Source organism: Elaeis guineensis, chromosome 10 (genome assembly GCF_000442705.2).
Source record: "Elaeis guineensis isolate ETL-2024a chromosome 10, EG11, whole genome shotgun sequence".
Classification (NCBI taxonomy): Eukaryota; Viridiplantae; Streptophyta; class Magnoliopsida; order Arecales; family Arecaceae; genus Elaeis; species Elaeis guineensis.
The window spans coordinates 86,507,503-86,534,246 of record NC_026002.2 but is presented as its reverse complement, the minus strand read 5'-3'; the positions used below and the strand labels follow the sequence as shown (position 1 = coordinate 86,534,246).

The 26,744-nt window shown below is 36.7% G+C and overlaps 1 non-coding gene and 1 pseudogene across 1 annotated transcript; one reads left to right on the top strand and one right to left on the bottom strand.

Annotated features, from left to right (window-relative positions):
- Positions 1–1,108: 1,108 nt before the first annotated feature.
- On the bottom strand, positions 1,109–21,713 carry LOC140852233 (uncharacterized; annotated as a pseudogene).
- Positions 21,714–23,383: 1,670 nt separating this feature from the next.
- Positions 23,384–23,489, top strand: LOC140852324 (small nucleolar RNA R71). Its single transcript, XR_012135226.1, has one exon. It is a non-coding gene; the product is annotated as a small nucleolar RNA R71 (small nucleolar RNA).
- Positions 23,490–26,744: the final 3,255 nt, after the last annotated feature.

The following is a 26,744-nucleotide window of genomic DNA, read 5'->3' as shown; positions in this document are numbered from 1 at the left end:
AGTTTAGGTTTATTGAATTTTGATCCAATCCAATCCATTAGATTTTTAGGTCAATTTTGGATTTTCTACTTTATGATTTGACCCAACCTGACCCCAGTGTACTATTAGGATCTGAATCCATTTAAGCCTTTAAGTTGTGATTTTGTACTTGTATGAGCAATGTTTTGACATAAAAATAGGTTTCAATATATTCTAACATTTTTTGAGAGCAATATTGTTTATTATCTACTTTGTGTTGTTCATAGTAGTTTGCTATATGATAATTAAATTATAGTTAGCTAATTTGACCTAGACCCAATCTGGACCAAAATTTTTCAGGTTGGGGCTAGGGGTGGCAAAACGAGTTGACGGGCCATAAATAGATTGACCCATTTATGACCCAACCCATATAACATAAACTCGAACCCAGCATATTTATTAAACAGGTTAAGATTCACAACCTATACACAGATAACTTTTTAAGCGGATTATCCATGTAACCCATTTATGACACAATTAACAAATTGATGTATAAAACTTGAAAAAAAATAAAATCCATAAAGAAACCAAACAAGACCCAACAAAAATCCACAATACTGGTGATACAACAAACCTACTAAAAATATATATAAAAACTAGCATCAATCATAAATAAAAATCTCTTTCAATGTAAGAGTAATTAAATCGTACCACAAACATATCCATACTTAAATTTCATAAATCAACAAAGTTTTAACAGCAAATAACAACCAATAATCAACAAAATACATAATAATATAGCCATCCAAGTTCCAACACAACATAATAAAAGTTCACAAGCTACGTCTCCTCTAAAAAGTCAAAACCATCGAGACTCACTTCAAAATACACTCCATAATCGATAGTTCATACATTATAAACATCAAGTGTTCATGGAATTTGCACACTCAAGAACATCTTCCTCCTCTTTATCATCATCCCCAATTTTCATGTTCAATAAATCCTTTGTCATCTCTTTAAGTGCCACCAATGAGAAAGTTATAAAAAACAAGAATCTAAGAAACATGAAGTAATTCATAAAATGAGAAAAAATAATTGCATTAAATAACAAATTCATAATTGTTAATTCATTATCTTTCTCTCTATACAATCAATCTCTAAGATATATAATTGCTTCCACATTCTCAAGTTTCAAGGCACTCCAAAATTGGTCAAGTACTCTTCCACCAACACTAAATGCACTCTCTGAAGCAACAATTGAAATAGGAATAGCAAGAATGTCTCTTGCCATTGTAGCTAGCTTAAGATATCGAAAATGGTTTGCTTTCCAATAAGCAAGCACATCTAGCTTGACATTTCTCCTCACCTTTGGCTCATCTAAGTAAAGCTCAAGCTGATTTTTTATGGACCAGATTCATGGCTCTTAAAGTCATCAAACTCCTACAAAAACCAATATGAATAGCAACTAGCAAGTATAAAATATAAGTAATGCATGCATAGACAACTCGTAATCACTACTTGCTAGAAATCCATAACTCATAGAAACTAAATTAATAAAAGCTATTAACATATAAACTAGAAGTACGTACATTAATATACCTTCAAAATGTCATCCATCTCAATAGAAATATTTGATTATGGCTGCCCAAAGTTGCTTTGAGATCTGACTCTAGTAGTTGATGAAGTTGATGTCGATGAAGTTGGAGTTGGTACATGCATGCTACTATACTCATTATAAAAAGCAAACAACTTATTCTTGATCACATATGATACTCGATTAGCCCAATCATCACCAAAAATTTTTTTGTAACACCATTCAACAAAGCTGAATTTGTATCTTGGATCCAAAATGACAGCAATGACTAACAGAATACTAAAATTAGCCCAATATTTCTCATATTTGGAGTGCATTTTTGTTGCCGTATTGCTCATATAGATGTCTTCACTCAACATTTGTTCCCTCAAGTGCACGTAAACTTGGAAGATGGTAGAAAAATATAAATTTGAAATAGAAAATTTTATTCTAGAAAATATAAGTGCGCTTTCATAAAATATTATTAAAAATTTAACAATTTTCTCTATCTACACCCAATCTTCTCTTAATGGATAATGTTTAAAATTGGAATCACTCAACTCCACATGCATAAAGGCACGAGAATTGTAAAGTATGCTATCAAGCATGATGAATATAGAGTTCCATCTAGTTGGCACATCTTGCCTCAAATCTCACTTAAAATCAAGAGGACTGTGAGAAACACACTCCAAGAATTTTTGTTTCCTAATTTGGGAACCCTTAAGATACTTGATGCTCTCACGAATCTTTTGGATAGATTCATCAATCTCTTTTAATTCATCTGGAACAATCAAATTAAGAATGTGAGCATAACAACGAAGATGAAGAAATTCTCCATCACATACCAACCCTTACCTCAAGTTCAATTGAGTTCTTAACATATTAACCGAAACATCATTTGATGATGCATTGTCTAAAGTAATTGAAAACACTTTAGTATCAATATCTCAATCACTTAAAAAAGTGTGAATCTTCTCCGCTAATGATATTCCATTATGAGGAGAAGGCATAAAAGAAAAGCTAAGTATATTTTTGCAAATGCCAATCCTTATCAATGAAATGGACTGTTAAGTAAATATATCCATCAGTGGTCATTGAAGTTCATAAGTCTGATGTCAAACTCACTCTACCAGATACAAAAGCTAGCATATTTTCTATCTTAGCCCTTTCTCTCTTGAACATTTCAATGCAATCAGCTTTGCAAGTGTTCCTACTTATCATCTTCAACTCTAGCCTTAAGTATTGGAAAACAGCCCTAAGCCCATCCTACTCAACAAATGAAAATGGCAAATCATGCATAACCATACAAGACACCAACAACTCCTTAAACTTTTCAGGATTGATTTTAAAGAAAGCATTAACTAAGGTAGTAGCACTACTCTAAGAAATCTGCAATTGCCCAACATCTCTTGTATTTCTCCTAATATAATTTGGAATGTGTCATTTCATATTACTTGTTCCATGGCTGTTGTTGCATTTATAAATGACACCACAATATTTGCACTTAGTTCTTTTGATTCCATCTTCTACCATTGGCCACACGTCAAAGTGCATCCACACATCTGAAGTTTGCTTTTGCCTCCTTTTTGCAGTCTTTTGTTTTAACTGATTCTGCCAGTTAAGCAGCATCGTCTTCTTTTTCATCTTCAATCTCAATGCGGTCCTCTTCTCCCATAATGCTTTCATTTCTCTGGATGGTATTTGAAAAACTCTTCTGCTTTTTCAGCCATTTACGTTAAACAAAATCCAGGTTAGAATTTATAATCTAAATATTGTAAGCAATTTCTATTTAATTAGATTTACAAGACAAGTAAGACCCAAATAATTAGGAAAAAAAATATAGTTTTATTTTTATCTACAAAAAAAAGAAATATAAAATTTTGGTTAGATTTATGAAATCAAATCTATTTTTTTTTAATAATATCTCCTTAATAATATATATATATATATATATATATATATATATATATATATCATCCTTTGCATTCAAGTCTTTTAATTGGACTCTCCTAGTTATTATAAAATAAAATCCATATATTATTAAGGAGATATTGTTAAAAAAAATAATAATTTTGATTTCATGATTTCATAAATCTCTGACCTTAAGTATTGGAAAACTACCCTAAGCCCATCCTACTTAACAAATGAAAATGACAAATCATGCATAACCATACAAGACACCAACAACTCCTTAAACTTTTCAGGACTAATTTTAGAGAAAGCATTAACTAAGGTAGTAGCACTACTCTAAGAAATCTGCAATTGCCCAACATCTCTTGTATTTCTCCTAATACAATTTGGAATGTGTCATTTCATATTACCTGTTCCATGACTGTTGCTGTGTTTATAAATGACACCACAATATTTGCACTTAGTTCTTTTGATTCCATCTTCTACCATTGGCAACACGTCAAAGTGCATCCACACATCTGAAGTTTGCTTTTGCCTCCCTTTTGCAGTCTTTTTGTCTTTTGTTTTAACTGATTCTGCTAATTAAGCTGCATCTTCTTCTTCCTCATCTTCAATCTCAATGCAGTCCTCTTCTCCCATAATGCTTTCATTTCTCTGGATGGTATTTGAAGAACTCTTCTGCTTTTTCAGCCATTTACATTAAACAACATCCAGGTTAGAATTTATAATCTAAATATTGTAAGCAACTTCTATTTAATTAGATTTACAAGACAAGTAAGACCCAAATAATTAGAAAAAAAATATAGTTTTATTTTTATCTACAAAAAAAGAAATATAAAATCTTGGTTAGATTTATGAAATCAAATCTATTTTTTTTTAAACAATATCTCCTTAATAATATATGGATTTTATTTTATAATAACTAGGAGAGTCCAATTAAAAGACTTGAATGCAAAGGATGATATATATATATATATATATATATATATATATATATATATATATATATATATATATATGCAGAAGTGATAAAAAAACTAAATGGAGATTAAACTCTTCTAATCCAAAATATGAGGTACAAAAAAAAAATGATATTTTGGTCAAGGAAAGTTTTACATCAATCTAGTGAAATATAGGGAACACAGCCTACACAAACACCTATAAACAAAGATGACTTTTACATTGTATCAAGTATAAATATAATAAATATTAAACCACAATAGCCCTAAAAAATAGTAACAAATTAAGGAAAATTGCTAGAAGAGTAAGCTTATAATAGTTATTTACTTAGGTGTGCAGTACCTTAAATTTATAGCTATTATTATTAGTTATAGTTTTATTTTTTTCCTTACCTCTGTTGTTGATGTTAGGATGGTAAATGGGAGTGGTAATTAGCAAAGCTGCAAAGCTCACACTTGGTCCACTTGGCATGAGAGAGAGAGAGAGAGAGAGAGAGACTATAGAGAAATTGAGAATAGAAGAGGCAGAGAGTGGGGTGCAGCTATGAGTCTTTGGGGTGGGGGGTTAGATTGAGATTAGGTGTTGTTAGGGTTTAGAATTGTTATGGATTTGATTAAAATAATCTTACTTTTTAATAAATTTATAAAAATATTAAATAGGTTATATGGGTCATATTCGAGTTTGCAGGTCAACCTGTGAATTACAAGAAATTGTGTAGGTCATAATCGGGTCAACCCATATTCGACCTGACCTGCATAAACCTAATCCAAAATTGCTTAATTATATGTCGGGTTCATGCAGGCTCGTGGGTCATGTCAAAAATTGCCGCCCCTAGTTTGGACTGGATTATATATGGATCCAAATCGACCTGAATGATCTATTGGTTTGAAAATTTTGGATGTAGACTTGATCAAATCCAATCCAATTATCTATTGGATTAGGTTTTGATCCAATATTAGGATCTGATAAAAAAATTAGATCGAATTAGAGTTACTCATAACCTAATCTAATCCAATATATTTGCATTATTGCATCCCTAACAGAGAGCTGGTACTTGAAGTCATGAAAATTCATAGTTTCTCTATTCTCCCTCCATTATATATCTCTCTCTCTTCTCTCTTTGCTCTCTCAACAATCTGTTCTCCCTTCACTCATTTCTTTTCTCTCTCTTAACCAAATTGAAATCAGATTGGGAAGCCCTATTTAGGAAGAAAGAATGAGAAATGAAAGGAGCCATATGATCACCATATGATATCCTTCCTGTGGGGAAATTCAGTGCAGGGGTAAAATGATAATTTTAAAACTTTTTCAAAATCATGATTTTATAGCGAAAAATTATTAATTAATCTAATTAATTAACATAAATTTATCCAACACTAGGATCTAAATATGATATATAGCATACATGCATTTAAATTTAAAATTCAAATTTGAACAATAAATATTTTATTGTAATGTGTTCAGAACACAATACCTTTGTGCGGGTAGTAGATCACCGCAATCTGATCATCGTCGGGAGAGTTTGATCATCGCGATGCAGCCACACAGTGTGTCTGGCCTCTGCGGATCATCCACACGAAGCTTCCGATCTGATCGACTCCTCACGAGTGCTAGCTCGTTGTAGAGCCCTTTTGACGGTCGATGCTGATCGAACTCATTCGATCGATATCTGTCGATTCTTTGGATGCTCTGGATCATCAACAGACATGCTTGAGAGGATGTTGAAGATCTTTCTAAGATTTTGTGGGCTCACGATACTCGTAGCTCACTTTCTAACTTTCCGAATCCTAGGCTAAAACTCTAGGGAACTCACCAAAAATCTTGCACCCACTTTTCTTTCTTTTCTTTCTTTTTCTCTTGGAAGGATATGGACTTCCTTCTCACGCACAAGACTTCTCACGCCCCAAAATTTTTCTCCAAAAATCTTCTTCTTGCACGCCCCACTCTTCTCCTCCTTTTATAACAACGTCAAAAGTCTTATCCAAAAGAAAGGATAAAGATGAGTAATTGCACATTTGAATTCAAATCAAATTTTGAATTCAAATGGACACCAACTCATCCCTTATCCACTAAAGGCATGAGGCATGGCTTAAATTATGCATGGAGTGATTTCATGAGAAATCTTTTCTCATGTAATAAATAGGGCGTAAAAAAAGGGATAAGGTGCAAAGATTGATTGCCCATTCAAATTCAAACTTTATTTTGAATTTGAATGGCCAACCAATCATCCTTATCCATTCATTTGGCACATTAAAGTGGGGCATGGAGAGGGCTTGGCGTGAGAAAATAATTCATGAGAAGTTCTTTCTCATGAATTCAAATGGGTGCAATGGAAGTGAGGTGGCGCATGGAGATTGGGTCAAGGTGGTTTCATTATTTAAACCAACCTAATTGAACCAAATAAGTTAGGTCCAATTAGACTAATTTAAACCCAACTTAATTAGGCTTAATTAGGCTCAACAAAATTTTAATCAAATCAGAAATTGACTAAGCCCAACCCCTGATCAAATCAGGGACCAAACCATCTTGACGATTAGGTCAACTCTTAACCTAATCAGGTCAAATCCAACTGAATCCAATTCAATTGGACTTGATCCAAAAAATAATTACTCAATCAAATTGAGTTAATTAGCAATCAAATCACTAATTAGACCTCTCATAAATACTGAGTCCAAATCCAATGGGCAATCGGGCATCATAATTCATCGATATGTAACCCTGATTGAAAAGTCCCAACCCGTGGGACTCTTGACCCTGGTACCCATAATATGTGGAACTCGTGATCAGAGAATCTTGATTCTCGATCACTGAGTCCCAAACATGTAGGATTCTATACCAGCCATCAGATCAGATAGGAACCTCTAATGTGTGTGACCCCGCAGGTTCGAACCTAAGCCGGTAGCACAAGAATCAATTCCTGTACTAATCGAAGTGACCATCTAGCAATGGTACCCGACATCCGGATAGGTCGAAAAGTCGCAATCGCAACACTCAGAACCTACATGAATATGGTTACTGTATAATTCATCCTTTTGACCCCTGTGTTTAGGACGACTCAGGGTTAAACTGTCAACCCTGATCAGATCATCCGAATCGTGCTCAACTCAAACAGTCCTGTGACTCCTCACAAAGACTACTCTGGCCAAGGTTTTGCTAAATTGAAACACGACTGTACACAGCTCCTAAATTGGAGTGGTCAATCCCATCTTGACACACGCACTGACAAGTCAAGTACTTGATTACACCCAGCAGCCTTCCGTCACTGAATTAGAAATTCAGGTAGTCCAGTGCTTAAGTGCAGTGAGTTGCTTGCAAGTCACTGTGGCGGTCTCAGATCGGAGGGATATTTATACCCATATTCCATCAGAGCAAATCTTGACAGCAGAAATAGCTCCGGAGTCAGTCACGTTCAGTGCAGATGTACCCTTACATCTCATCTGTATGCCATACCAGTGTCTCCACACTCATTGGTTAAGAGGACAACCAACCTATATGGCACACAACGATCTATGCTTGATAAACGTTGTCGTCCTTGGTAACAATGTATCATTTGGTCGCAAACAGATTTAAGGACTAAACGACAAATCCTCCTTTGTCGAGTCTAAATAGTCCTAAGGACTTCACCACAACATAGGAGTTCATTAGAAGATGAAATATTTTATCATGAAAAAATACCAAAATAATTTTTATTAATTCATAATTCATGTACAAATACAAAAATGAGCACAACCGTCAACAGGCTGATGATTGGCTTTGGGACACTATTCCCAACAATCTCTCACTTGGCCTAAAACCAATCGGTGCAGTATCTAATACTCATCTTTGACTTATAGTTGTCGAACTCCTTCACCGTAATGGCTTTAGTGAATGGGTCAGCCAGGTTTTCCTTTCCGTCGATCTTCTGAAGATCGACGTCACCTTGATCCATAATTTTTCGGATGAGATGGTAGCGGCGTAGAATATACTTCGTCCGTTGGTGTGCCTTTGGTTCCTTCGCCTGAGCAATGGCTCCAGAGCTATCACAGTAGAGTAGAACTGGACCAACAAGGGAGGGTGCTACTCCGAGCTCGGTGATGAATTTTCTCAGCCACACCACTTTTTTGGCAGCATCTGATGCAGCGACATACTCCACCTCGCAAACTGAATCAGCCACTGTGTGCTGCTTGGAACTTTTCCAGCAGATAGCCCCACCATTAAGGATAAAAATAAATCCCGACATAGTTTTGCTATCATCGTGATCAGACTAAAAATTAGAGTCTGTAAACCCTATAAGTCTCAAGTTCGATTCACCATAAACAAGCCACTGGTCCTTAGTATTTCTTAAATACTTCAGGATGGTTTTAACAACCTTCCAATGATTCTCCCCTGGATCAGATTGGTATCTACTCACTACCCCTAGTGAGTATGCCACATCTGGTCGTGTACATGTCATGGCGTACATGATAGATCCCACTGTCGAAGCATATAGAATCCTACCCATACGCTCTCTCTCTTGAGGTGTTGTCGGACAATCCCTCTTCGAGAGAGAAATTCCATGGCCTATCGGAAGATAGTCTTTCTTAAAATTCTCCATGCTAAACCTCTTCAGCATAGTATCAATGTATGTGGACTGAGATAAACCAAGAAACCTTTTAGATCTATCCCTATAGATCCTCATCCCTAGGATGTAGGAAGCTTCTTCCAGATCTTTCATGGAGAACTGTGACGACAGTCAAATCTTTATTCCCTGTAATGCAGGGACATCATTTCCGATTAAGAGAATGTCATCCACATACAATACAAGAAATACTACTGTAGGACCATTAGCCCACTTATAAATGCAGGGCTCTTCTTCATTCTTAACGAAGCCATACGTCTTGATCGTCCTATCAAAACATATGTTCCAACTCCAGGATCCCTGCTTAAGTCCATAAATGGACCTCTGTAGCCTGCACACCTTAGACTCATCTGTGGATGTGAATCCTTCAGGTTGTATCATATACACCTCTTCATCCAGCTCTCTATTTAGGAAAACTGTCTTCACATCCATCTGCCAGATTTTATAGTCCAGATGGGCAGCTATCGCAAGCATAATCCGAATGGATTTGAGCATTACCACTGGAGAAAACATCTCGTCATAGTCTATACCATAACGTTGACGATATCCCGTGGCAACCAGATGGGCTTTATAGGTTTCCACCTTTCCGTCTGTGCCTCTCTTCCTCTTGAAGACCCACTTACACCCTATGGGTTTTACTCCTTTGGGTGGGTCAACCAATGTCCACACATCATTGACCTTCATGGACTCCATTTCGGATTTCATGGCCTCCAGCTATTTCTCAGAGTCGGATCTCTGCATTGCATCCATGTAGGTGATCGGATCTTCATCATTTTCATCAAGTTCGATAGGATCGCCGTTCCGAACCAAGAAACCATAGTATCTATCCGGTTGACGTGGTACTCTACCAGATCGCCTTAAGGGTGCTTGAACAATAGGCTCTGGATCTGATCTAACCAAATCCGATTTAGGTTCAGCAACTTGTGTTGATTTTTTCACTTGCCGAACTTCGTCAAGTTCAACCTTAGAGGCAACAGTCCCTTCACAAAGGAACTCCTTTTCCAAAAAGATTGCCTTAAGGCTGATAAATACTTTTTGCTCATCAGCTAGGTAAAAGTAATACCCTTTGGTCTCTTTTGGGTACCCTATAAAATTGCACTTGTCAGAAATAGGTCCTAGCTTGTCCGTAATTAAACGTTTAACATAAGCCGGACACCCCCAAACCCTAAGGTGCGAGAGTACTGACTTACGTCCTATCCATATCTCATATGGCATTTTGGTTACAGACTTACTCGAAACTCTATTTAGAAGGTAACAAGCTGATTCGAGTGCATATCTCCAGAGAGAGATCGGCAGACCAGCAAACCCCATCATGGATCGAACCATGTCCAACAAGGTCCGATTCCTCCTTTCAGATACACCATTATGTTGTGGTGTTCCAGGAGGAGTCCACTGAGGGAGAATCCCATTCTCCCCAAGATATGTCAGAAAATTATTGAAAAGGTATTCACCTCCTCGAGCAGATCGAAAAATTTTAATACACTTTCCAGTTTATTTTTCTACCTCATTTCGGAATAGTTTGAACATTTCAAATGACTCCGACTTATGCTTCATTAAATAGACATACCCATACCTCGATAGGTCATCTGTGAAGGTTATGAAGTAGAAATATCCATCTTTTGTACTTGAGCTCATGGGTCCACATACATCAGAATGTACTAGAGCCAAGAGTTCACTGGCTCGCTCACTTTTTTCAGTAAAAGGTGACTTGGTCATTTTACCAAAAAGACAGGACTCACAGGTTGGAAGTGATTCATAATCACCTACTTCAAGAATTCCTTCTTGAGCCAACCTGTTTATCCTGTTTTTATTGATATGACCTAGCCTACAATGCCAAAGGTAGACTTCTGACACATAATCTATTCTAGGGCATTTACCAGAGGTTTGAACTACATTAACAGGTTGTGATAGAAAGTAAATTCTATTATTAAGTTGTCCAACAAACTTTGTAACACCATTCAAAATGATATTGCAAATATTTTTTTTATTAAAAATTGATAACCGTTCATGGCTAAAAGGCCTATAGAAATAATATTTAATAAAAAGCTTGGACAATAGTGACATTTACTCAGAATTATGTTTCGAGAATTAATTATAAGGTTTATGATTCCTAATGCTAGAACTAAAACTTTGCTTCCATCTTCAATGTTCAGGAATCTCTCACCTTCATCAAATCTCCTACTGACCTGCAGACCCTACATCGAATTGCAAATATGATAAGGGCTTCCGGTATCCAATACCCAGACAGTAGTATCACAAATGGAAAAGTTGCAAGGTGTTATCATATAAGTACCTTGCTTCTTCTTCGGCCTGTTCGGATCCAGGGAGGCAATATATAGAGGACAGTTCCTCTTCCAGTGCCCCTGCTCTTGCAAAAGAAGCACTCCGCCTGGCTCTGGTCGGGCTTGCATTTCTAGGTTTGACCCTGTGCAGACGTTCCAACATGCAGCTGCACCTTCTTATTCTTCTTCTTGTTCTTCTTCTTCCCTTTTTTAAAGGGTCGACGATAAGAAGAAGACCCTCCCACAACATTCACCGACTCCTTATGGAGCTGGTGATCCTTCTCAAAGTTCTGCAGCAACCCCAACAAGTTGTGGTAGTTCACCGCAGGCTTTGTCATCCGAAAATGAGTAAGGAAGGGGAGGAAGGACTTGGGCAATGAATTAAGGATCGCATCCTTACCGAGCTGCTTGTGCAAGGAAAAGCCCAGTTTACTTAGGCACTCAATCATTTCGATCATGTACAGTACATGATCAGTGACTGAGGCTCCATCCCTCATCCGAGCATTGAAAATGGCACAACTAGTTTTGTACCTTTCAACGTCATCAGGCGTGCCAAAGGAGTCATTCAACATTTGAAGTATCTCCTGTGGCTGGGCATTCTCGAACCTACGACTGAACTCATCATTTATTGCCATCAGCATAATGCACCGAACGGTGGTGCGATCGTTGAGCCACTTCTGATAAGTGTCTCGGACCATTCCTCTAATGTTCGGGGCTAGCTCCTCATGTGCCGGATCCGTTACTACATAAAGGATCCGCTCATGCTCAAGGATGATTTTTAATTTTTGATACCAGCTATCGAAATTAGGTCCCATGAGTTTGTCATTATCTAATAATGATCGAAGAGACAGGGTAGTGGCCATAGCTGCATAAAGGAAAATCAGATCTCTATTAGTACATAAATTATAAATACTAAAGACTTGGACTTTAGTCTAAAGTTTCTCTCAGTATTTTTATGAATTGGTAGCCTCAACCTCTAATTCAAAGAATTACTTTAATTCCTTAGTGGGTACTAGAATCCACACAGACTACACACGAGCCCAACTTTGGTTGGTCAACCCATGTGCATCTATGGGTAGGTTCATAACCAGTTGTTTCTCTAAACAACTTCTAGTAATTGATTTTGCCCCAGAACCTAATCAGTAGGCTTTGGCCTCCACTGAAAAGATCTGGTTAGGTCCAACCATTAATATGATTTGATTTGGTGAATTGGACCAATAAATGATCAGGCCCGACTTTGACCGGCCAACCTGACCACCATCAGAAAGACTCAAACCAAATTATCATATTATGAATGATAATTTCATTAGTCAATAAGCACCAGGCCTTTGGGCCTCTAATGATTATTAAACTAATAGACTCATTATCACTCACTTAATGGGAGGCTATGACTTAGTTATCAATATAACTTAATCATTTTTAGGGATCTAATAATTTTTGAGGATTTTATTAAAGGATAGATGAGAAAAAAATATCCAGCCAATTTCAATCCTCTCACTGACTTCATCAAGTCAGATTAAAAAAGGATTTAATTAAAGCTAGCATTAGGAGCACCTAAATCAGTCAAACTGATTTACCTAATGACATGGGTGAGCCCTAATCACCAAGTATTCTAATCAAAACCTAATTTACCAGGTTGGCCAGGTAAGTGAGATCAGTGGTGGAGATAAGCCATTAACTCGTTAGAGATCGAATCACTGTGAGTAGCTCCCGCTTAAAAACCACTGGTCAAAATGCCAAACTTACCTTAGACACCAACCGGTTCATTAGTTTTAATTTGATCAACTTATTAAATAGGGTTCCACCACGTAGTCATGAATTAAGTCCATCTTGGTCTAGTTAAAGACATGGACCCATTCAACTACAACTATTGGAGTTGAGTCTAGAGTATCCTTGACCTAATCTAATTTAACTTTTGATTAGATTTGACCAATTACTCTAATTTAGTCCATTTCTTTAAGCTAACTTTAGGTCTAACCCAATTATGGACCTAATCCATCTAACCCATTGACCCACAAGTTCATGCAACTGTCTTAGGTCTTAATTCACAATTCTAGACCTACTAGACAACACTTAATTCTTTTAATTAAGTATTTGGGCAGATGGGTCAGGGTTTGGTATTTCGAAAATAATTTTCAAATTTGAAAGGTTTTATTTTTTATTCACCAAATATGTTGACTCATTTCACAAATAGATCAGCACATTTCATAAATAGCAATCCTATTGCTAATTACATAATAGAAAACAACTCAATCAAAATAAATCATGAATATTCTTTTAGATCTAATCTAACACATTTATGATAAATTTCATAATTGAACCTTTACAATTAATTCCTTTCACTGCTTCATCTGCATGGGATATAATTACAGCGACACCCCTACTGCCATAGGAGACCCCATCGAATGGGAGGAGAGGGCCTTTAAACCCTGCTTTTCTCCTATGACCGGACGGCCATGGCAACCAACCCAATTTGATTACTTGTACTTGGATCAAGTATATCTAAATATACCAATTTTAAAATTTAAATTTTAAATTTCAAATTTCAAATTTTAAATTTTGAATTTCAAATTTCAAATAAATTTCAAATTTCAAATTTCAAAATTTTGAATTTTAAATTTTGAATTTCAATTTTCAAATTTTAAATTTTGAATTTCAAATTTAAAATTTCAACCAAATTTCAAATTTCAAAATTTTAAATTTTAAATTTTGAATTTCAAATTTTAAAATTCAAAATTTAAATTTTAAATTTCAAATTTTTAAATTTTGAATTTCGAATAACTTTCAAAATTCAAAATTCAAATTTTGAATTTTAAATTTCAAATTTAAACTTTTAGATTACAACTTAATCTACACATTCAAATATATATATCATATCTAAGAACCCGCTCTGATACCATTTTGTGGGAAAATTCAGTGCAGGGATAAAATGGTAATTTTAAAACTTTTTTAAAATCATGATTTTACAGTGAAAAATTATTAATTAATCTAATTAATTAATATAAATTTACCCTGCACTAGGATCTAAATATGATATATAGTATGTGATACGTAGTCGTTGATAGCATCAAAAATAACTCTACTCACTACGTAGGTAGGATGAGTCGAGATCGTATCCTCAGGGATCTTGGGCTAAGTTGAAATTGCAAAATAAAAGAAAGAAGTGTTATTTTTGATTTAGAAAATAAATTATCTTAAAATTGATGTAATAAGAAAATAAAGAGCTCGGGAGTTTTGAATTAATTTTATACTAGCAGAGTTGTATCTCTTTTTTTTAATTAAATTGATGTGATTAATCTTAGAAAAAATACCTATCTTTTCTCGGCATGCCCCGTACCCGTAGATCATGGTGCGTCTCTGAAAAGTACTAGGTAAACAACTCTTCTTTCCTCGACACGTCCCGTATCCGCAGATCACGGTGCGTCTCCAGAAAGTAAAAATTATTCTTAATATTAATCTAACAGGAAAGCATAAATAAAAGCATATGAAAGAGAGCAAATAAAGAACTCATGACAATTTAAATAAAAAGCATAATCTTTATTGCATATAAAGAAATACAAGAAAGTTTAGAACAATAAACCCGCTCTGTGTCGTTACAAAGTTTCTTCTCCACTCCCAAGACTGCTAGCCTAGCTGCTCATGAAGTAGTCTCTTTTTTTTCCTCTATGCAAGGCTCTAGAAGAATTTTTGGGATGCTCCTCAAATAGGAGTATAAGAGCCTTTTTATAGGTGTTAGGAGGGAGGAGTTTTACATGATTTTTCGATATAGGACTAAAGAAAAAAATACTAAAGACTGCACGTCCGAATGTCGCACCCGCATCCGCACCCGCCTGCATGTCGTCCGTGTTCCGCCCGCGCTGCGCATCACCTACGCGTCGCCTGCACGTCTGCTACCGCGATCCGTGCACTGCTGTGCCGCTCGCGCCCATGCCTGTGCTTGCCCGCGCTGTGCCGCTCGCACCCCGCGTTCACGAGGAAAGCACCCGTGAAACAAGAAACAAAAGTTTCCCAATTACAAAAAGAAACTTTTATTTCTTTAAAATGACGCCTATATCCTTTTGGATTCCTTGCATAGTATCTTCATTTTCTATAATATCGTATGCATCCTTCTTTTATTTTAATTTCATTTTAAGTCTAATTTTCTTCAAACTTGAGTCTTTTTGATCTGCGAATCAGACTCTTTGTATCGGTGATCACCTTTCCTGTAAAACATAAAAAAATATCAAATTTTTAATAAATAATATAAATTAAATATAATTTTCTGCTTTAAAATACTTAAATTAAGTGTTTATCACACCCCCCAACTTGAATTTTGCTCGTCCTCGAGTAAAATAGATATATCAGCATTGTATACCAACTTGATTTTGAATAAAAAGTTAGGTTAGGCATCCCAAAAGGTAGGTGATACTTGATCAGACCATTAAAGAGATACTTCATTGGATTATCAATTTGACCCAATTAGTGGCTGAGTATTAACTAAAGAAATTTCAAGAGCTTTTCTTTCACCAACTCCCCACTTTACTCTTTAAATCCTCTAACTTAATGGAAAAGAGGCTTATTATCTTCTTGTAATTTAGTCTCCTTAATATATATATATATATATATATATATATATATATATATATATATATTTTAACATTGCCTACCTTTTTACGCGAACCACAACGCTTACTTAGGCGAAAGGGCCCGGTTACTCAGTAGGAAACCAATGTTGTTTTTCTTTTTTTTTTTCTCTTTTTTTTTAGTAAATTTTAAGAAGAATTTTTGCATACCTCGACCTTTCTACCCAATTTCTCATGAAGCAGATTCTTTATTGAGATCAGTAAGAAGAGGGTTGTAGAATCACTCCTAAAATTTGGTCTAGTCTAAACCCTACCATTCATTAGGTTTTCTTAATAATTTATTCTTCAGTATCTCTAAAATTATCTTGACCATTAATCATTCATTGTTTAGGATGCCTAATTGACTCTTAATCAAAATAAAATTTGGATACACAAAACTAATTATTTTTGACCATACTCAAGGATTTGATTACTTTCCTCTGGTTCTGTTGTCGGGCGTGCCACAAAATTTGATGCGTAGTCGTTGATAGCATCAAAAATAACTCTACTCACTACGTAGGTAGGATGAGTCAAGATCGTATCCTCAGGGGCCTTGGACGAAGTTGAGATTGCAAAATAAAAGAAAGAAGCATTGTTTTTGATTTAGAAAATAAATTATCTTAAAATTGATGAAATAAGAAAATAAAGAGCTTGGGAGTTTTGAATTAATTTTGTACTAGCAGAGTTGTATCTCTTTTTTTTAATTAAATTGATGTGATTAATCTTAGAAAAAATATCTATCTTTTCTCGGCACGCCCCGTACCCGTAGATCACGGTGCGTCTCCGAAAAGTACTAGGTAAACAACTCTTCTTTCCTCGGCACGCTCCGTATCCGTAGATCACATCGCATCTCTGAAAAGTAAAAATTATTTTTAATATTAATCTAACAGGAAAGCATAAATAAAAGCATATGAAAGAGAGCAAATAAAGAACTCAGGATAATTTAAATAAAAAGCATAATCTTTATTGCATATAAAGAAATACAAGAAAGTTTAGAACAATAAACCCGCTCTGTGTCGTTACAAAGTTTTTTCTCCACTCCCGAGACTGCTAGCCTAGTTGCTCATGAAGTAGTCTCTTTTTTTTCCTCTATGCAAGGCTCTAGAAAAATTTCTGGGATGCTCCTCAAATAGAAGTACAAGAGCCTTTTTATAGGTGTTAGGAGGGAGGAGTTTTACATGATTTTTCGATATGAGACTAAAGAAAAAAATACTAAAGACCGCACGTCTGAATGTCACGCCCGCATCCGCACCCGCCTGCATGTCATCCGCGTTCTGCCCGCGCTGCGCGTCGCCTACGCGTCGCCTGCGCGTCTGCTGCCGCGATCCATGCACTGTTGTGCCGCTCGCGCCCGCGCCCGCACTGTGCCGCTCGCACCCCGCGTTCACGAGGAAAGCACCCGTGAAACAAGAAACAAAAGTTTCTCAATTACAAAAAGAAACTTTTGTTTCTTTAAAATGATGCCTATATCCTTTTGGATTCCTTGCATAGTATCTTCATTTTCTATAATACCGTATGCATCCTTCTTTTATTTTAATTTCGTTTTAAGTCTAATTTTCTTCAAACTTGAGTCTTTTTGATCTGCGAATCAGACTCTTTGTATCGGCGATCACCTTTCTTGTAAAATATAAAAAAAATATTAAATTCTTAATAAATAAAATAAATTAAATATAATTTTTTACTTTAAAATACTTAAATTAAGTGTTTATCACACCCTCCAACTTGAATTTTGCTCGTCCTCGAGTAAAATAGATATATCAGCATTGTGTACCGACTTGATTTTGAATAAAAAGTTAGGTTAGGCATCCCAAAAGGTAGGTGATACTTGGTCAGACTATTAAAGAGATACTTCATTGGATTATCAATTTGACCCAATTAGTGGCTGAGTATTAACTAAAGAAATTTCAAGAGCTTTTCTTTCACCAACTCTCCACTTTACTCTTTAAATCCGCTAACTTAATGGGAAAGAGGTTTATTATCTTCTTACAATTTAGTCTCCTTAATATATATATATATATATATATATATATATATATATTTAACATTGTCTACCTTTTTACGCGAACCACAACACTTACTTAGGCGAAAGGGCCCGGTTACTCAGTAGAAAACCAATGTTGTTTTTTTTTTCTCTTTTTTTTTTAGTAAATTTTAAGAAGAATTTTTGCATACCTCGACCTTTCTACCCAATTTCTCATGAAGCAGATTCTTTATTGAGATCAGTAAGAAGAGGGTTGTAGAATCACTCCTAAAATTTGGTCTAGTCTAAACCCTACCATTCATTGGGTTTTCTTAATAATTTATTCCTTAGTATCTCTAAAATTATCTTGACCATTAATCATTCATTGTTTAGGATGCCTAATTGACTCTTAATCAAAATAAAATTTGGATACACAAAACTAATTATTTCTGACCATACTCGAGGATTTGATTACTTTTCTCCCCCCCAACTTAATCTACATTGTCCTCAATGGAGTAGGAAAAAAAAGAAAATAAAAGGAGAGAGTGCACCTGGGATAATTTTGCTTCAGAAGTTGAAGATAGCTTCATTGATTAATAGACTCTTGTTCTAAATTTCTGCAACTGCGGTAAAGTAAAAAATATGAAATCGTTGGGTTGCCTCCCAACAAGCGCTAAGTTTTACGTCTTCAGCCAGACTGAATTGAGTATTATGGCGGTTTTGGATCCACTAAATCAACAGATTCAATTAATTCTCCATCACTAATTCCATCTATGTAAGGTTTCAATCGCTGACCATTCACTTTAAAAGTGTTCTCCTGTTTAAGATTTTTGAGTTATATAGCTCCATGAGGAAATACCTGAGTTACAATGAAAGGTCCGTCCCAACATGAGCGAAGTTTTCCAGGAAACAGACGCAACCTAGAATTGAAGAGCCAAACTTTTTGATTGGGCTCGAATATTTTTCATGCAATGAATTTATCGTGGTATGCTTTAGTTCGAGCCTTATAAATTCTGGCACTCTCATACGCTTCATTGCGTAGCTCTTCAAGTTCATTTAGTTGAAGTCTCCTATTGGAACCTGCATTTTTCATATCAAAGTTAAATTGCCGTATGGCCCAAAATGCATGATGTTCCAATTCCACCGGCAGATGACAAGCTTTTTCGAATACAAGTCGATAAGGAGACATTCCTATGGGTGTTTTAAAAGCAGTACGGTAAGCCCATAATGCATCATCCAAGCATGCTGACCAGTCTTTTCTATCGAGTCTTACCATTTTTTCAAGAATATGCTTGATCTCTCTATTGGAGACCTCAACTTGACCACTTATCTGGGGGTGATAAGGTGTGGCAACTTTATGAGTTATTCCGTATTTTTTCATTAGCATGTCGAAGTGCTTATTCGTGAAGTATGTACCCCCATCGCTAATTATGGCTCTTGGGTATCCAAATCGACTAAAGATGTTATGCTGAATGAACTTGATCACGACTTTGTGATCATTGGTTCGAGTTGCCATAGCCTCTACCCATTTTGATACGTAGTCCACTGCTACCAAAATATACTCGAATCCAAATGAGGAGGGAAAGGGTCCCATGAAATCAATTCCCCAAACATCAAAAATTTCTACAACAAGAATAGGGGACAGGGGCATCATATCTTTTCTCGAAATATTTTCTGTTTGCTGGCATCGCAAGCAATTACGGCCAAATTTATGTGCATCTTTGAATAGTGTTGGCCAATAAAATCCACTCTGCAACACCTTTGCTGTAGTTTTTCTTCCATTAAAATGTCCCCCACATGCTAACGAGTGGCAGAAAGTAAGAATACCTTGGACTTCACACTCGGGGATACAACATTGGATTACTTGATCTGGGCAATATTTGAACAATTCTGGTTCTCCCCAGAAATAGTACTTTACTTGGGAGAAAAATCTATTTTTCTCTTGTTGGGTCCAGTGAGATGGGATTTGTCCCACTGCCAAGTAATTGACTATATGAGCGAACCAGAGAAGATCAGTGGAAGAGATTGAAAAGAGTTGTTCATCCGAAAACCTATCTTTAATCCTTTCTTTATTGTGTTCTACCAGGATCCTAGAAATATGATCTGCTACCAAGTTTTCGGAGCCCTTTTTGTCTAAAATTTCTAAATCAAATTCTTGTAATAGAAGGATCCATCTAATCAGCCTAGGTTTTGTATCTTTTTTGGATAGCAGATGTTTCAGTGCTGCATGATCAGAGTATACTAGGACCTTGGAGCCCAAAAGGTATGATCTAAATTTATCTAGGGCAAACACAATAGCGAGTAACTCCTTTTCAGTCGTGGTGTAATTCAATTGAGCATCTGAAAGAGTTTTACTTGCATAATAAATTACATGCGGTTCTCGATTAAATCTTTGCCCAAGGACTGCCCCTATAGCATAATCAGAAGCATCACACATGATTTCAAATGGTAGGGTCCAATCCAGAGATTTTATGATTGGTGCAGTGGTTAAGGCAGTTTTGAGTTTATTATAAGCAGTTAGACACTCTTCATTAAAATCAAAAGAATTTTCCTTGGCAAGCAAGTTGCACAAGGGTCGTGATATCTTGCTGAAATCCTTAATGAAGCGCCTATAGAAACCTGCATGGCCTAGAAAGGATCGCACTTGTTTAACCGAGGTTGGGGGAGGCAATTTCAAGATTACTTCAACCTTTGCTTTATCTACTTCAATCCCCCGCTTGGATACAATATGTCCAAGCACGATTCCTTCACAAACCATAAAATGGCTCTTCTCCCAACTTAAAACCAAATTTGTCTCTATACATCGTTGAAGAACCTTGGCTAGGTTCTGAAGACAATCATCAAAGGTAGAGCCAAATACTGAAAAATCATCCATGAAGACTTCTAAAAATTTATCTACCATATCAGAAAAGATGGCCAAAATGCACTGTTGAAAAGTGGCTGGTGCATTGCAGAGACCGAATGGCATACGTCTAAATGCAAATGTTCCATAAGGGCATGTGAAGGTAGTCTTTTCTTGATCAGCAGGAAATATCGGGATCTGATTATATCCCGAATATCCATCTAGAAAATAGAAGAAACTTTGTCCTGCTAGCCGCTCTAAAATTTGGTCAATAAAAGGCAAAGGAAAATGATCTTTCTTAGTAACGGCATTCAGCTTTCGGTAGTCCACACATACTCGCCAACCAGTTGTTGCACGAGTAGGAATTAACTCACCCTCATCATTCTCTACTACGGTAATACCTGACTTCTTAGGTATTACCTAGGTTGGACTAACCCATTGGCTATCCGAAATTGGGTAGATAATTCCAGCATCTAGCCATTTCACTACTTCTTTTTTCATGACTTCCCGCATATTTGGATTCAATCTTCGTTGCATGTCCCTATGTGGTTTTGCCTCAACCTCACAGTGAATATGATGCATGCAAACAGAAGGATCTATACCCTTCAAATCGGCAATTGACCACCCTAGAGCCTCTTTATGCTTTTTAAGTACCCCGACAAGTTTGTCTTCCTAGTCGTTGGTTAGGTCAGATGCAATGATCACTGGAAGGGTGTCATTGGATCCAAGAAATGAATATTTCAGCGTGGCAGGAAGAGGCTTTAGCTCTAGAGTAGGTGGTGCTTCTAAGGATGGTACCAGAGGGCTTGATTGAATTGGTAATTGCTCGTACTTTACAGTCCAAGGGGGATTGGTGCTAAAATTGGGAGGTTCTAGCAAAGCATGTATTTCTTCAGTGTATCCATCAATATCAAAATTATCCATTCCAAAATGTGTTAGACATGCCTGTAAAGGATCTGAGTTGAGCAAGGCAGGAGCTTTATCTTCTATAACTTCTTCTAACAAGTTGATCTCATTATGGTCGTACATAGGTGGTCCCAAAGATGCATTGAAAATATTCAACCTTAGCTTCTTATTTTCGAAAGATACATCAATAACTCCGGTCCTACAATTTATACAAGCATTAGCGGTTGCTAAGAAGGGTCTACCTAGGATGATTGGTATTTGGTTGGGGTTGCTGCCAGATTCCATATCTAGCACAAGAAAGTCAACAGGAAAGTAAAATTCATCTATTTTCACCAATACGTCTTCCAGTATTCCACGGGGTACCTTAATGGATCGGTCTGCTAGTTGTAAGGTCACTGTCGTGGGTTTTAACTCTCCAAATCTAAATAGATCATATACAAAGCTCGGGAGAAGGTTGACACTTGCACCCAAGTCTAATAATGCCTTCTTAATCGTGAGGTCCCCTATGACACAAGAAATAATTGGGGTACCTGGATCTTTCAGTTTGGGTGGGGCAATTTGCTGGAAAACTGAGCTAGCCTGCTCAGTTAGGTGGACTTTTCTTGGTATTTGTGCCTTTGATTTTCGTTTCTATGTACACAGGTCCTTTAGAAATTTAGCATAGGTTGGAACTTGCTTAATGGCATCGAGAAGAGGTAAGTTTATCTGAACCTGTTTAAATAGTTCCAACATTTCATTCATTTTTATACCCTTCTTATCAAGAGGCAGAGAGGATTCTAAAGCACTGGGAAGTGGAGCTTTAGGTGCAGGTGCTGGGTTAATAGGTTCTTTCTTCTCTTCAAGTTTCTTCTTTTCTGTTGTAGCTGAAATTGATTGCTCCTGTTGTTGGATTACTTCAGGTTGATTTAAGATTTTTTCACTTCTAAGGGTCATAATCGATTTGGCATGTTCGAAAAAAGTTTCAGGACCAATGGAGCTTTCAGCCATGTACTGTCCTTTTGGGTTATTAATAGGCTAACTGGGTAATTTGCCTTCTTTCCTCCTACTGAAAGCTGTTGCTAGCTGACCTATCTGGATCTCTAGCTGTGCTATTGATTGCGTATGGGAGTGAAGGAGTTGGGTATTCATTTCTAGTACTTTAAGTGCTTGCAGTACCTTTTCTTCGAAAGCCGAGCTATGAGTACTCGGAGTGGGTTGAGGAGGGTTCTGGTATTGTAGCTGGGATGGATGCCTATAAGTTGCATCCGGATAACCTGATCTTTGTTGCACTGGAGGAACCACTGGTTGTGATTTCCATGAGAAATTCGGATGGTTTCTCCATCCCGGATTGTACGTACTAGAATAGGGGTTGTTCTCTGATCTATGAGTAGTTTGGGCTTGATGGACTTGTTCTTGTACATATTCAGGAAACTGTGGTGCAACCAGACAATCATTCACACAATGAGTGGGGCTCGAACACAATGCACATATATCTTGTATCTGACGGGATGGAGAAGGTGACTGTCCTATACTTAATAATCGATCTAACTTTTGGGATAATTCATCTACCTTATGATGGATATCTATGGCATTTCCTACTTCATATATTCCACCTCTCTTTGGGTTTAACATGGGTTTATCTCTAATAGAGGCAGACATATGATGTAATGAATTTTCACTTAAAATTTCAAACAGTTGCCATGCCTCATTCTCATTTTTCAGCATGAATGTCCCACCGCATGATGCATCGACCATTTGTCGATGTCTTTCAGATAGCCCATCATAAAAACATTGGATTAATTGCCACTTGGGTACAGCATGGTGGGGATATTTTCTAATAAGGTCCTTTAATCTCTCCCATGTTTCATGAAATATTTCTCCATCTAATTGGGAAAAACTAGTTATGGCTTTCCTTATTTGATTAGTTTTTCCTATGAGAAAATATTTCTCACCAAAAATAACTCTACTCACTACGTAGGTAGGATGAGTCGAGATCGTATCCTCAGGGACCTTGGGCAAAGTTGAGATTGCAAAATAAAAGAAAGAAGCATTATTTTTGATTTAGAAAATAAATTATCTTAAAATTGATGTAATAAGAAAATAAAGAGCTCGGGAGTTTTGAATTAATTTTGTACTAGCAGAGTTGTATCTCTTTTTTTTAATTAAATTGATGTGATTAATCTTAAAAAAAATACCTATCTTTCCTCGGCACGCCCCGTACCCGTAGATCACGGTGCGTCTCCAGAAAGTACTAGGTAAAGAACTCTTCTTTCCTCGGCACGCCCCGTATCCGTAGATCACGGTGCGTCTCTAGAAAGTAAAAATTATTCCTAATATTAATCTAACAGGAAAGCATAAATAAAAGCATATGAAAGAGAGCAAATAAAGAACTCATGACAATTTAAATAAAAAGTATAATCTTTATTGCATATAAAGAAATACAAGAAAGTTTAGAACAATAAATCCGCTCTGTGTCGTTACAAAGTTTCTTCTCCACTTTCGAGACTGCTAGCCTAGTTGCTCATGAAGTAGTCCTTTTTTTTTCTTCTATGCAAGGCTCTAGAAGAATTTCTAGGATGCTCCTTAAATAGGAGTACAAGAGCCTTTTTATAGGTGTTAGGAGGGAAGAGTTTTACATGATTTTTCGATATGGGACTAAAGAAAAAATACTAAAGACCGCGCATCCGAATGTCGCACCCGCGTCCGCGCCCGCCTGCATGTCGTCCGCGTTCCGCCCGTACTGCGCGTCGCCTACGCATCGCCTGCGCATCTGCTGCCGCGATCCATGCATTGCTGTGCCGCTCGCACCCGTGCCCGCACTTGCCCGCGCTGTGCCGCTTGCGCCCCGCGTTCACGAGGAAAGCACCCGTGAAACAAGAAACAAAAGTTTTCCAATTACAAAAAGAAACTTTTGTTTCTTTAAAATGATGCCTATATCCTTTTGGATTTCTTGCATAGTATCTTCATTTTCTATAATACCGTATGCATCCTTCTTTTATTTTAATTTCATTTTAAGTCCAATTTTCTTCAAACTTGAGTCTTTTTGATCTGCGAATCGGACTCTTTGTATCGACGATCACCTTTCCTGTAAAACATAAAATAAAATATCAAATTTTTAATAAATAAGATAAATTAAATATAATTTTTTGCTTTAAAATACTTAAATTAAATGTTTATCAGCATGCATGTATTTAAATTTGAAATTCAAATTTGAACAATAAACACTTTATTGTAATGTGTTCAGAACATAATACCTTTGTGCAGGTAGTAGATCGCCGCAATCTGATCACCGTCGAAAGAGTCTGATCGTCATGATATAGCCACACATCGTGTCTGGCCTCTGTGGATCATCCACATGAAACTTTCGGTCTGATCGACTCCTCATGAGTGCTAGCTCGTTGTAGAGCCTTTTTGACGATCGATGCTGATCGAACACCTTCGATCGATGTCTGTCGATTCTTTGAATGCTTCAAATCATCAACAGACATGCTTGAGAAGATGTTGAAGATCTCCTTGAGATTTTGTGGGCTCACGACACTCGTAGCTCACTTTTTCACTTTCCGAATCCCAGGCTAAAACTCTAGGGAACTCACCGAAAATCTTGCACCCACTTTTCTTTCTTTTCTTTCTTTTTCTCTTGAAAGGATATGGACTTTCTTCTCACGCACAAGACTTCTCATGCCCCAGAATTTTTCTCTAAAATTTTTCTTTTTGCACGCCCCACTCTTCTCCTCCTTTTATAACAACGTTAAAAGTCTTATCCAAAAGAAAGGATAAAGATGAGTAATTGCACATTTGAATTCAAATCAAATTTTGAATTCAAATGGACACCAACTCATCCCTTATCCACTAAAGGCGTGAGGCATGGCTTAAATTGTGCATGGAGTATTTTATGAGAAATCTTTTTTCATGTAATAAATGAGGCGTAAAAAAAAGGATAAAGTGCAAAGATTGATTGCCCATTCAAATTCAAACTTTATTTTGAATTTGAATGGCCAACCAATCATCCTTATCCATTCATTTGGCACATTAAAGTGGGGCGTGGAGAGGGCTTGGCGTGAGAAAATAATTCATGAGAAGTTCCTTCTCATGAATTCAAATGGGTGCAATGGAAGTGAGGTGGCGCATGGAGATTGGGTCAAGGTGGTTTTATTATTCAAACCAACCTAATTGAACCAAATAAGTTAGGTCCAATTAGACTAATTTAAACCCAACTTAATTAGACTTAATTAGACTCAATAAAATCTTAATCAAATCAGAAATTGACTAAGCTCAATCCCTGATCAAATCAGGGACCAAACCATCTTGATGATTAGGTCAACTCTTAACCTGATTGGGTCAAATCCAACTGAATCCAATTCAATTGGACTTGATCCAAAAAATAATTACTCAATCAAATTGAGTTAATTAGCGATCAAATTACTAATTAAATCTCTCATAAATACTGAGTCCAAATCCGATGGGCAATCGAGCATTAGAATTCATCGATATGTAACTCTGATCGAAAAGTCCCAACCAGTGGGACTCTTGACCCTGGTACCCATAATGTGTGAAACTCATGATCAGAGAATCTTGATTCTCGATCACTGAGTCCCAAACATGTTGGATTCTACACCAGCCATCAGATCAGATAGGAACCTCTAATGTGTGTGACCCCATAGGTTCGAACCTAAGCCGGTAGCATAAGAACCAATTTTTGTACTAATCGAAGTGACCATCTAGCAATAGTACCCGACGTCTGGATAGATCGAAGAGTCACAATTGCAACACTCAGAACTTACATGAATATGGTTACTGTATAATTCATCTTTTTGACCCCTATGTTTAGGATGACTCAGGGTTAAACTGTCAACCCTGATCAGATCATCCGAATCATGCTCAACTCAAACAGTCCTGTGACTCCTCACAAGGACTATCCTGGCCAAGATTTTACTAAATTAAAATACGACTGTACACAGCTCCTAAACTGGAATGGTCAATCCCATCTTGGCACACGCACCGACAAGTCAAGTACTTGACTACACCCAACAGCCTTCCATCACTGAATTAGAAATTCAGGTAGTCCAGTGCTTAAGTGCAATGAGTTGCTTGTAAGTCACCATGGCGGTCTTAGATCGGAGGGATATTTATATCCATATTCCATCGGAGCAAATCTTGATAGCAGAAATAGCTCCG